Consider the following 10,432-nt stretch of genomic DNA (forward strand, 5'->3'; position numbering starts at 1 on the left):
ACGGGTACGAATGTCGCCGCGGGGCGGGAGCGCTGTTATTCGCTAGCGGGAAAACTGTTCCTAAGCATGAGTCGTGCATATTCAGCATATTTACTTGTAAGGCCGACATCCACTAAGCATAACAAGTGATCATGATACTTGTTAGGCAATAACACCAACGCTATATGACATTTTATGTCAGGCAGTTTCAAGAAATTGCGCATGGCTCGAAAAACTGCATAACTGCTCCGCTAGCACCAATGGTAACAGAAAAATTACAATGCTAGTCTACGCTGCAATAAAACAAAATTTAAGAAGAAAGGCACCAGCATTTATTTACACATTTCACAACAGCAATTGTGCTTCAAGAGTACTATGTAGAAGTGGTGTGATGAATAGCTGCCACAAGTAGGGAAAAAAGTTCACAGTGACTGCTGTCACTGATAGCACTTCAGAAGCCAACCTGATTTACAGATGATTGGAACAACTGCATCGCAGTATGCCATTGAGATCTGTAAGGAGAACAATTTTGGTATCAGCTGTTACTTTCAATGATTCAGCGCGTCGCACAAACGTTTTTTTTTTTTTTTTTTAACTAGAAAAACAAGGAAAGACAAATATACGCGTTGCATCTTTCTGTTTCGATCACTCCAGAATAATCGTCACAATAGGCAAAGCTCTTGTTTTTATTTTTTCACAGAATTGCGCAGTTAGCGAAACAAAAAATACTGCGCTGGAGCAGATGTAACATACCACACAGACGAGCTAACCAGGGAGGAAGTTCGCATCGCAGTCCAGAAAATACACGTGCACATTTAATATTATTATTACCTTACTGACGCGTAATAAACACACTTCTGGGGCTGTCATTATTTCTCACAGGCCTTAATGCGGTTGAGTGCGAGAAGGGAAACTAATATAGGCTTTGCAAGATTTGGTTTAACTCACTTTAAAGTAGTCATCTTCACAATCACGGCCGCTCAATGGAGGCGCACTTGGTGCGGCCCGTCGCGTCGCGCCGCAATGGCTGGGGAAGCGCGTATTGGGAGAAGTTACAGTTTCCGCCGTCATTCTCCGCGGGGGCGCCACCACTCCGGGACGAGGCGCCGCCGGCTACCGCCGGCACGGACGGCCAGACGACGCACTCTAAAAAAGAAAGGAGTTCGTATCGACTCCTTTTTGGGTAGTCAAAATTTGCCACATATGTGATGCCTTTTTGGGGTTTACCGATGACTCCCTTCGAGCAAAAAACATAATGACCCTCCACTGGCCGAAACAGCGTAAGTGCGACTCCATAGAAAATTGCCGCATTGCCTCCTTTAGGGTGGTCACCAGGCCACTTTTCAGGGATTCAGCAAGACCCTCATTGTTAGAGTGAGAAGACTCTCACTAGGGAGTCACATTGCCTTCGTCGACTCCTTTGACAGTGGCTGCATTGCCTCCTTCAGGGTAGTCACCTGACTGCTTCTCAGAGGATCAGCAGGACGCTAATTTTTAGAGTGAGAAGACTCTCACTAGAGAGTCAGATTGCAATCGTCGACTCCTCTGACAGTTCTTGTCTTGCCTCCTTCAGGGTGGTCACCTGGCTGCTTCTCAGAGAATCAGCAGGACGCTCATTTTTAGAGTGAGAAGACTCTCGCTAGAGAGTCACATTGCAATCGTCGACTCTTCTGACAGTTGTTGATTTGCCTCCTTCAGGGTGGTCAACTAGCTGCTTCCCAGAGGTTCAGCGTGACGCTTATTGTTAGAGTGAGAAGGCTCACATTATGGAGGCACATTGCATTCACTGAGCGTCGGATAGCTCATGTGAAACTGCTAAAGGCAATCCTTATTCGGAGCCTTTTGCTAAACCCCTAGAAAGTGTTTGGGTGATCATTAAAAGAATGGTTCTAAAATCCACTCTACTAGGATCACCCATTTATCTGTGTGGCAGTTCCGCGAGTGTCTGCATAATGCAGTGCATGCTTAGGTGAACATATTTCTGCAAAAGACGAGGCTGTAAAAAACTGACAGCTTTATTAAATGATTATACATACTGAGTGTGTCTAACACACAGCATATAAGACGAAAAAAACATAAACACACACATGAAAGCATAATGCCTTCACAAAGGTGGGGAGTGGTGGGGGATTTTTCATGCCACTTAGAGAGTGTAATAACCAGTGGCCCTGGAAATGTGCACTGCATTAATGAGGGCACTTTAATTAAAGCTGTAAAACACTAAATTAGTCTTATGCTTTTTGCCAGCTTGGGCTCTAAGTTTTGTTAGCAGTGAAGGGCTCTTGCACCCAACTTTGCATTTTTTTATTCCAAGCAGGTTCTCAATCACACAAAACATGTGCTTCAATGCTGGCGCATACTCAATGCTATATGCCTAGTACATACAGAAAACCACACAAAATCCCTCTGTCAGATCAAGTACATTAATGCAAAATGTCTTCATATGCCACGTGCATTGCTTCTGGTGTAAGCGATCTACTCCCATTGTATACCCTGTTGGGTATGGACACCGCTTGCCAGGTACCTGCGAAATGAAAATGTATCACACTGTCAGTGAAATAAATTGCTTTGGGTCAGGTAAAATCAGAAGGTTAAACATTGTTTTCCATGCACATTGACATCAACCTGTTAGGCTGGCGCCTTTTTAGCCATTCATTCTTGCAAAAAAATTAAGTGAAAAGAATAAACAGAACATGTAGTACAAGCACACCAATTAAGCTCGTTGCACACCCAAAATTGCTACAATATAAGAACTGCTCTGGATGTTAGCAGCCTGCAAAGGCCTTCACCAAGTGTTGAAAAAGCTAGCCAACATTTCCACTAGAGATGAGAATCTAATCAGGAGCATTTAATGACAATGGAAGATGAATTTCAGTAGTCACCATGCTCATGTTATACTTTCTGCTGCAGCTACAATGTGACCTTTTTCTGTTGGCCACATCATGGAAATAAACTGGACATTTTAAGCTTCCAAACTCTGTCACATTAGTTTCCAAAACAGCTGCAAATGATTTGTGGTACATTTTGGCCATGGTGCCTATGGCAGCTAGATATATTTCTCAAACATGAGCATTTACTGTACAACTATATATGTAAGAATATTCACACTGAAAAAGAAGAAACGAAAGAAAATGGGGAAAAATGAAGTTGTAAAAATACATAGACAATATTTCACCAAATAGAGTTTCCTATTTCTTTTTGGCTATTGTGGCATTAGTGTAAGGACAAATATAGGTACAGTTTCTTTTCATAAAAGTAACACACAAATAAATTTTATGATTTTTTTTACATTGTACTTACAAATAATATTTCCCCTAAGAAGTTACAGAGGTTGTGTGAACTTATAGCACTATGCACAGCACGAAGTTATGTAAAAACATTCTCTGACTTTCTAAGTTGTCTACCGGTAACCAATACAGTGCACTATGTACACTCTTACCAGTGTACACAGTGCACACTCTTTACTCTAGAAAAGAAAGATACAAAACGCTTAGTAAAAAATTTTTTAAACATGCAAAATGGCAGAGAAGAGCTTTGTAGTCTTCTTGCAAACATGTACAGTCATTGACAAAATTCTGTAGAATGCATGTTCCAATAAAAAAATTATTTTTCTGTGCAGTCAGGTGAAGCAGGCCAGTAAAATGAACTGAATCATAAAAGGACACGCTTGTTCCAGTTAGATAAAAAATATCAGCAGACTGACTAGCGAGGCAATGCAGAAATAATTTCTTTTTTGTGAATCCGCATCCTGCAGTTTTGTCCATGACTGTACATAGCAGTTAAGAATCAAATTTAGAACTTTATGTGCCGTGCAAATTAAATTATGCATTTTCTTCCCTAAAGCAATGTATAAAGCATAAAAGATAATGGAGCAATGCATGAATCACAAAGCCAGGGCATTTTCTAAATTTTTTAACAATATTATTTCAGAGTTTTGAGCTAGTGTTAGTTGTCTGTCAAACTTTTCTGTCCGAATGCTACACTTACTAGCAGTGTTTACTGATTTACATAAAAGCTACATCATGAACAAACTAGTGTTCAGATCTCTCACTGAAGCCACCATTCCCCTAAATTGCAACCCTGTTGTAAAGAAGTGCATTTACACTCCTTGCAACTGTTAGCATCCTCTGGAGCAGAACAGCAGTTGCTTCACAGCTGGATATTGCTTAGTATCACTTTGTCATTTTATGTTGATGCAAAATACAATAAAAGACACTTGTAAGCTAGACATTCCGGTTTTTGCACACACCACTGGTACCTTAATTTCTTTGATGACAAAACATTGCTTACATTTTTCATTCAAATATGAGGCTGTTACTTACAGTTCTTGGCAATCACCTTGGCAATCACCTCTGCGTTTTTGATTTCAGACATCACGTCGCAGTCTCCAGACAATGCTCACTGTTTGCATCTTGCCGCATGAAAAATGCCATCACTGTCTTCTCTCAGTGCTTCCAGCAATTTCACATCCACAGAAATGCCCGTGCGTCGATAGAATTCTTTGCAGATCTAGCAGAAATGCAAAAAAATATATATTGTTCACATCTATGGCACACAACAAGGGTTTATCCATACTAAACAGTCTCTTGAATAAGATCTGGCCAAACTAGTTACATGAAAATTGTTAACCTTTATTATTCATAATTTAATTTGCATCGTGATTTCATGCAATTGTACATATCCTGCTTCTTGTTAGACCTAAACGTACGCTCAGCAGCTGCATATTGACATATTCTGTCAACAGATCCAAAAAATACATGCCCAGTGTATTTGATGAATGACATTCAGGTGTAAATTATAACAATATATTTTCTCCACAATGCAAAATACATTCAGACCGAAAACCTAAATCAGGATGCAAAGCTTGTACTCAGAATTTGAATCTGCAAGATTTTCCTTACCACAGCCCCCTCATTAGCTAAATTAACAGGCATACATTTATTTCCAACCAAAACACTGTGCAGCCTGACTACATTGCACTGTACAACAACAGACACCTCAGCACAGCTGACTTCCATTTTTTCTGTTTCCAATAAGAACGTGGCAATTCAAGTTCACATTGATGCCATTAACACATTGCAATTTTTTGCACTGTCCCCTCATCTTAAGCCAGTTTTACTTATTGGTACGAGCAGAGGCATTTTATTTTCATTTACTTTTGGGCTGCCTCACCATAATATATGTCCCCTCCTCCTACGCAGCGTTCTCAACAATGCTCACAAAGTCCTTAAAAGGAGAGGTATATGCACAGGATGGTAGTATTTATCAACCACAAATATATACAGAAGCCTGTGCTCTAAAATATAAAACGAACAAAGGAGCCATAAAATTGCCCATTTTGCTTGAACAAAATATTCGTGCACTGCTGGTTTAGAACCGTCAGTTCTTTGTCAACCTTCATCATTGGATACACTTCTAAGAAGTCATTCAGGTTCATCTTCTCACTTTCGAGAGCTCGGCGCCTTGCCGGTGCAGTCCTATCCATGGCGTCCTTCACCAATTCTATAGTAGGCATTGTCTTCTGAATTTCTTTTTTCATGAAGTTTACGGTTTCATTCACAAAAATGGGATCGATTTCAAATGTGAATTCCACCACAGTCTGAAATTAAAAGCATCATGATGCAACGCGTTGCCTAATGTTCTGTCAAAAAGCAGAAAGGTACTCCGTGAAAATGCGCATACTGAGACCAGCACTAGTTCTTCAGCATGCAAATAATTTTCTTGCATTTCGGAGTAAGTCTTCAATGGTGCAACAAGAGCTGTAGGATGCCAGAGTGTGGAAGCCTATGCTTCATGCACTAAAAATCGTGCTTGGAACACATAGCTGTGTAAGCCAGATTGAAAACCAGACGAAAAATTTTGAGTATACAGTAATGAACATGCTGCTGTGCACTTATTACCTCGCGGCGGAATGAGTTCTCATACTGAGTGTATTCAGCGAGCTTCCTCAATTTGACTTCCTCCTTTTGTGCGTCCACATCTGGACAGCCAGGCTGCATTCTTTGTCGTATGTTTTTGAATTTGTTCCTCAGGGACAGGTACCAGGAGGCCTGCATAAAGACCAACTGACTAGAACTCAGTTTTTCAATGCAAGATATCTTATTCTGATATATATTAAAAGGTGATTAACAATGATAGCAACAGAGTACTGGCTGTAGCTTATGTGAAGCTAAAATATACATCACCCATGTAATACTATCGCTTCACGTATGACAGAATAGGTGACAGACCTAAAAAGGTGCACCACACAACAGAAATGACTTCAAATGATCAGATTCTGCTTTGAACCAGAACAGTGAAGGCCGCCATTCTGAGTAACAACATGCGAATAAAGTAGAACTTAAAGAGAACATAACCACTTCAAGGTAAACAAAAACTGAAGAAATCAGGAAGCTCAAAATTAGAAGAAAAGTCACTTTACTATACTTTAGAACTTAAATACCGAAGGAACGTGTCCTAAATGAGGTGGGTAATAGCATGCTTGCTCATATCTGAAGAAATAATGCTCTAGAGTAAAACTATGCACACAAAAGTAAGACTTTTCCATCAAAAATTTTGGAAACAATAGCAAATCCTTTCTTGCACGCACTGCGTATAAAAAACTAAACTGCTGTGCCGTGCATAAACTGCATATGTGCTAAAACAGCATGTAAATAACAGCAAAAATAACCTTACCAATGCTGCATTTTACAATTACAATGCAATATTTCAAAAGATTATTTTACCAGATGACATCAATAATGACATCAAGTAGGTAAATTTGCCTCCTCTATTTGTTATTAGAATCATTTTTACAATGCACAAAAAACATTCAGTCTAGTGTAAGCACTTACAAGATGAAAGTTTGAAGTATTTGAATTGCACCAACTAAATTAGGCTGTATTTTTTAAATACCTCAGAGAGTTGCATACCTTAAGTGGCCTACGTTTAATTAACCATCTGCTTACAAGTGCACGTCTGAGGCCTGGTTTTGGCTGTAATTAGTCCTCGCTACATGCCATACTGTTTCAGACTGGTAATGAGTTTTGATTTTCAGCTCTGGTTAGGTTGTTTTCTCTCCACTAGTGACACTAATTCCAATATTTCATTTAACTAACCAAATCTGCTGAATCACAAGAAAGCCAAAGCGCACAGCAGGCATGAGCAACATATCACAGGCTCGATTCTGGGATGTTACATTCCCAATGCAGCAGGTCCTCTTTAAGTGGTCTGTCAAATAATTTCTTCCCAGTTCTTTCTCTTCAAAAGCATATTTTCAGCTCGTGTGCATGAAAAGGAGGAAATTAACTTCAGGAAGATGTGTTATGCAGGGAAACGCAGCCATCTGTTTTGGTAACAGAGTGGATTCTAGGCCAAGGTAGATATAACTGAGGCAGCAGCCAGTACAGGGGAAGGTAAATACAACTACGGCAGCAGAGATCCACCACTTACATTAGATGCGTGGACATGTCAAAGGCAATCCAGTCAACTATTTTCTTCCCGAGTTTGTCAGGCACGTCACCCTGCTCTACGCTTCGAACTTCTGAAGCTATATGTAAAGGCATTTGTGCCAAGGTGTATTGGTCTGCACTTCTTGCACCGTCCTGCCGATTCTCTGTCTGAGGCAGAACTTGGAGTACTCTGGTGACAGGCCTGAAATGTGATAGCAAAGATACGGCCATTGCACTAACTGATAAGTCAAAAACAAGGCTCAAGCAAACAGCTCCACATTTCTAGGCTCCCTCAAAACTTAGGAATTCATTTGGAAAGCAAGTCACCAGACAAGCAATGACACCAGATCATGAAACATTATCCAAAAGGGAAAGACATATTATTTGTTTCAGGTTACCCAACATTGTGAAGTATGCACTTCTCTAATCATTCCCTTCTTAATTCAGTACATAAATCTTAGTTCCTCTCAAAATAGATGAATAACTTGATAAAAATGTCAATATCTCCCGCAACAGCTTCCCTTCAAAAAAGAGTGCATTTATACCTTTCTACAGGCGGGCCATGAGGAGCTTCACCAAGAAGGCGGTTAATCCATGCCCGGTCCTCCAATACTGTCTCAGGGTCAAGGTCAACAAAACACTTGAATTAGTCGTTGTATACCTGAAAATGAGCACTGATTATAGCGAGCTCATAGGATGACACCAAAAGCATTACATAAATACTGATGTCATGCTGATGGGGGTTGCTTTTTCCTGTTGATCTTAAAACAATATATGGCCCTCATGTCAACCATGAAACAGCAGTTCATAGTATATATTTTAGGTCGCACTAATTTTTGACTAGACATTGCTTCCTTGCTGCCACAAGAGAAAAGCAAGTGTTTTAAGGACAACTGAATTGAAAATTTTACCAGTTTAGTTCCAACCTACACCAATTCCACAACAAAAAAGGAGCATCAGCATACAGTGGACACACACACATGCACGCACGCGCATACACAGAGAGGGAGAGAAGAAAAAAGAATGCACAAGATAAGCTATGATAACAGCCATTAGCCATGTGTTACAATTATTGTTCTGAAAGTGGCAAACTGGCTTTCAACAAATGGCTTGTAAAGCACGCAGTATGCACGTGCAATAAAATTGAACTATGTGCATAATTTTGAGTGCATGCATGCATTTCGAAAATACAATCTGCAGTTGCATTTTTACAATTCCATCGCAAGGATAGAAAACAACAATTAGTGTGCGGCTGTCACTCAGTGGAAGAGCAACACGTACGGACGCGAGGGAAACAGCGCCTCGGTGGACGGCGAGCCGGAAAGAAAAATGACGCTCAGATTAGCGTTTAAAATTTGCGTAGCTCGGCTTCACCGGCTGGCTCACACACGGCTGATGGTGGTCATAGCAACGAGCATGGAAACGAAGCTCCGAAAATGAAACTATGCGGCTGTAGTGTTTTAGGCCTAGAGGCGGCGGTTCCCCTGTCATCCTCACGCTTTCCGCAGAGTTTCGCAGGCGTGAGTGCGCAGTGCAGTTCTGGCTTCAGGAGCATGAAGAAAGAACGCTGAGCGACGCCTCGACGATCGAGAACGTGCTCCCCTATAAACCTGTACAGGCTAACCGATGCGAGTCCAACAGCACCCGAATTAACGAGCGCCCGACGCCTTCCTGTGTTTGCTATAAGAACGTACGCTGGCGAAAAATCATCCGTTTCTTAACAGACGGAAGGGGAATTAACAAACTAATTTTTAGTCTATATTAGTCTATCCCGAAGTGAACAAAGAAGGTATCGCAAACATGCATCGCACGCGTCCAGGTGCACGTGTGCAGGAAAAAATTTCGTGCGCTATAGGCACGTACACATCAAGTCGTACACCCGTCAACGACTGCAATACGATAATGCCAGTGATTGGCCTCAAATCATCTCTCCTCGACGATTAAGCTTACATGCTTAATGCTCAAGGGCATGATAAAAAGAACATGCATGGCCGCGCAGCCGATTAGCGAGTTTTAATTACTGACGACCGTACGTGGTGCTCATGCGCAAGCAGTAATCGGTATGCAAAACACGGCACCAAGTTGATTTTTTTTTTTCTTTTTTTCTCTCGTCAAATGTATCATGGTTTTATGTGTCTCCCGTGCTCACGATTTGACAAACATCCGGAACACACATCATGCACAGCATGCAAAGCGAGCACTCACCTGAATCAGCAGGCGGTCATCCACCAAGTAGGCGAACTCGCTGTCAAGAAGGCTTGCGCCAAGTCAACGAGCGTCTGGGTGCCTGATAATGTGATCATTTTTCTCGACCCCCCGAATGACACCAAACAAACTACCTGCATGGAAATTTGCTCGGCACCATGCCGCCCTTCGCAGTTCAGCGAATCTGACACTTCTCGCAGCTTACTACGCGCCCGCACTTCCACAGCGAGACCTACCGCACGCCACGCCACCGCCGAAAATGGCGACCGGTGCAAACAACCCACGGCTGACGCAATGTTTTCGCGCCTTTTCGCTAGGGAGAAAGGGGCAGCTAGGCAAGGAGGTGTTTGCTGCGCATTCATCCTCCTTTGATTCAAGCGTGCTCTTTCTCTCCTCAACGTGATCACATCCTCCACCCCTCTCTTCTTCACCGCGTTGGACTTTCAGCCCGATCAGTGCCTTGGCATGGTTTCGACTTTCCATAGAAGCGCGCCGCACGGTTGGCGGGCGAGGATATCGCATGAACAGGATGCGCTGATCTTCGCCGCGCCGCGAATAGATTGAGTTGGTCTGTCGACGCACGGTTCGCGCGGTTCACAGACCTTGAGCCCTAAGACTTTGCAGTTTGGCTTAGATGCTAACGTAAAAATGCGCAGAAAACAGCACTCTGGTCGGCGCCAGTGTCATCCGCGAAATTGCGCTAAGCGGCGCGGTGCTCGATTTTCCCCAGGTGTTTGTCGGTGGTTGTTGTTCCTTCCCGTTCGCTGCTTGGAAGTTCGCAATTGTCTGCCTTGCGAATTCGCCGCCGATGTGTCGTT

General features: G+C 42.2%; 1 long non-coding RNA gene across 2 annotated transcripts; it reads right to left on the reverse strand.

Annotated features, from left to right (window-relative positions):
• Positions 1 to 1,682: 1,682 nt before the first annotated feature.
• On the reverse strand, positions 1,683 to 10,084 carry LOC146202168 (uncharacterized). 2 transcript variants are annotated; one of them, XR_014703655.1, is made up of 6 exons: positions 9,615 to 10,084; positions 7,955 to 8,070; positions 7,411 to 7,611; positions 5,880 to 6,029; positions 4,302 to 4,488; positions 1,683 to 2,503 (listed from the first exon to the last, which is right to left on the reverse strand). It is a non-coding gene; the product is annotated as an uncharacterized LOC146202168 (long non-coding RNA). The 2 variants fall into 2 exon arrangements; XR_014703656.1 differs by lacking the exon at positions 5,880 to 6,029.
• Between the last annotated feature and the right edge of the window lie 348 nt (positions 10,085 to 10,432).

The sequence above is a fragment of the Amblyomma maculatum genome, chromosome 1, assembly GCF_055883805.1.
Source record: "Amblyomma maculatum isolate TAMU_Amacu chromosome 1, ASM5588380v1, whole genome shotgun sequence".
Classification (NCBI taxonomy): Eukaryota; Metazoa; Arthropoda; class Arachnida; order Ixodida; family Ixodidae; genus Amblyomma; species Amblyomma maculatum.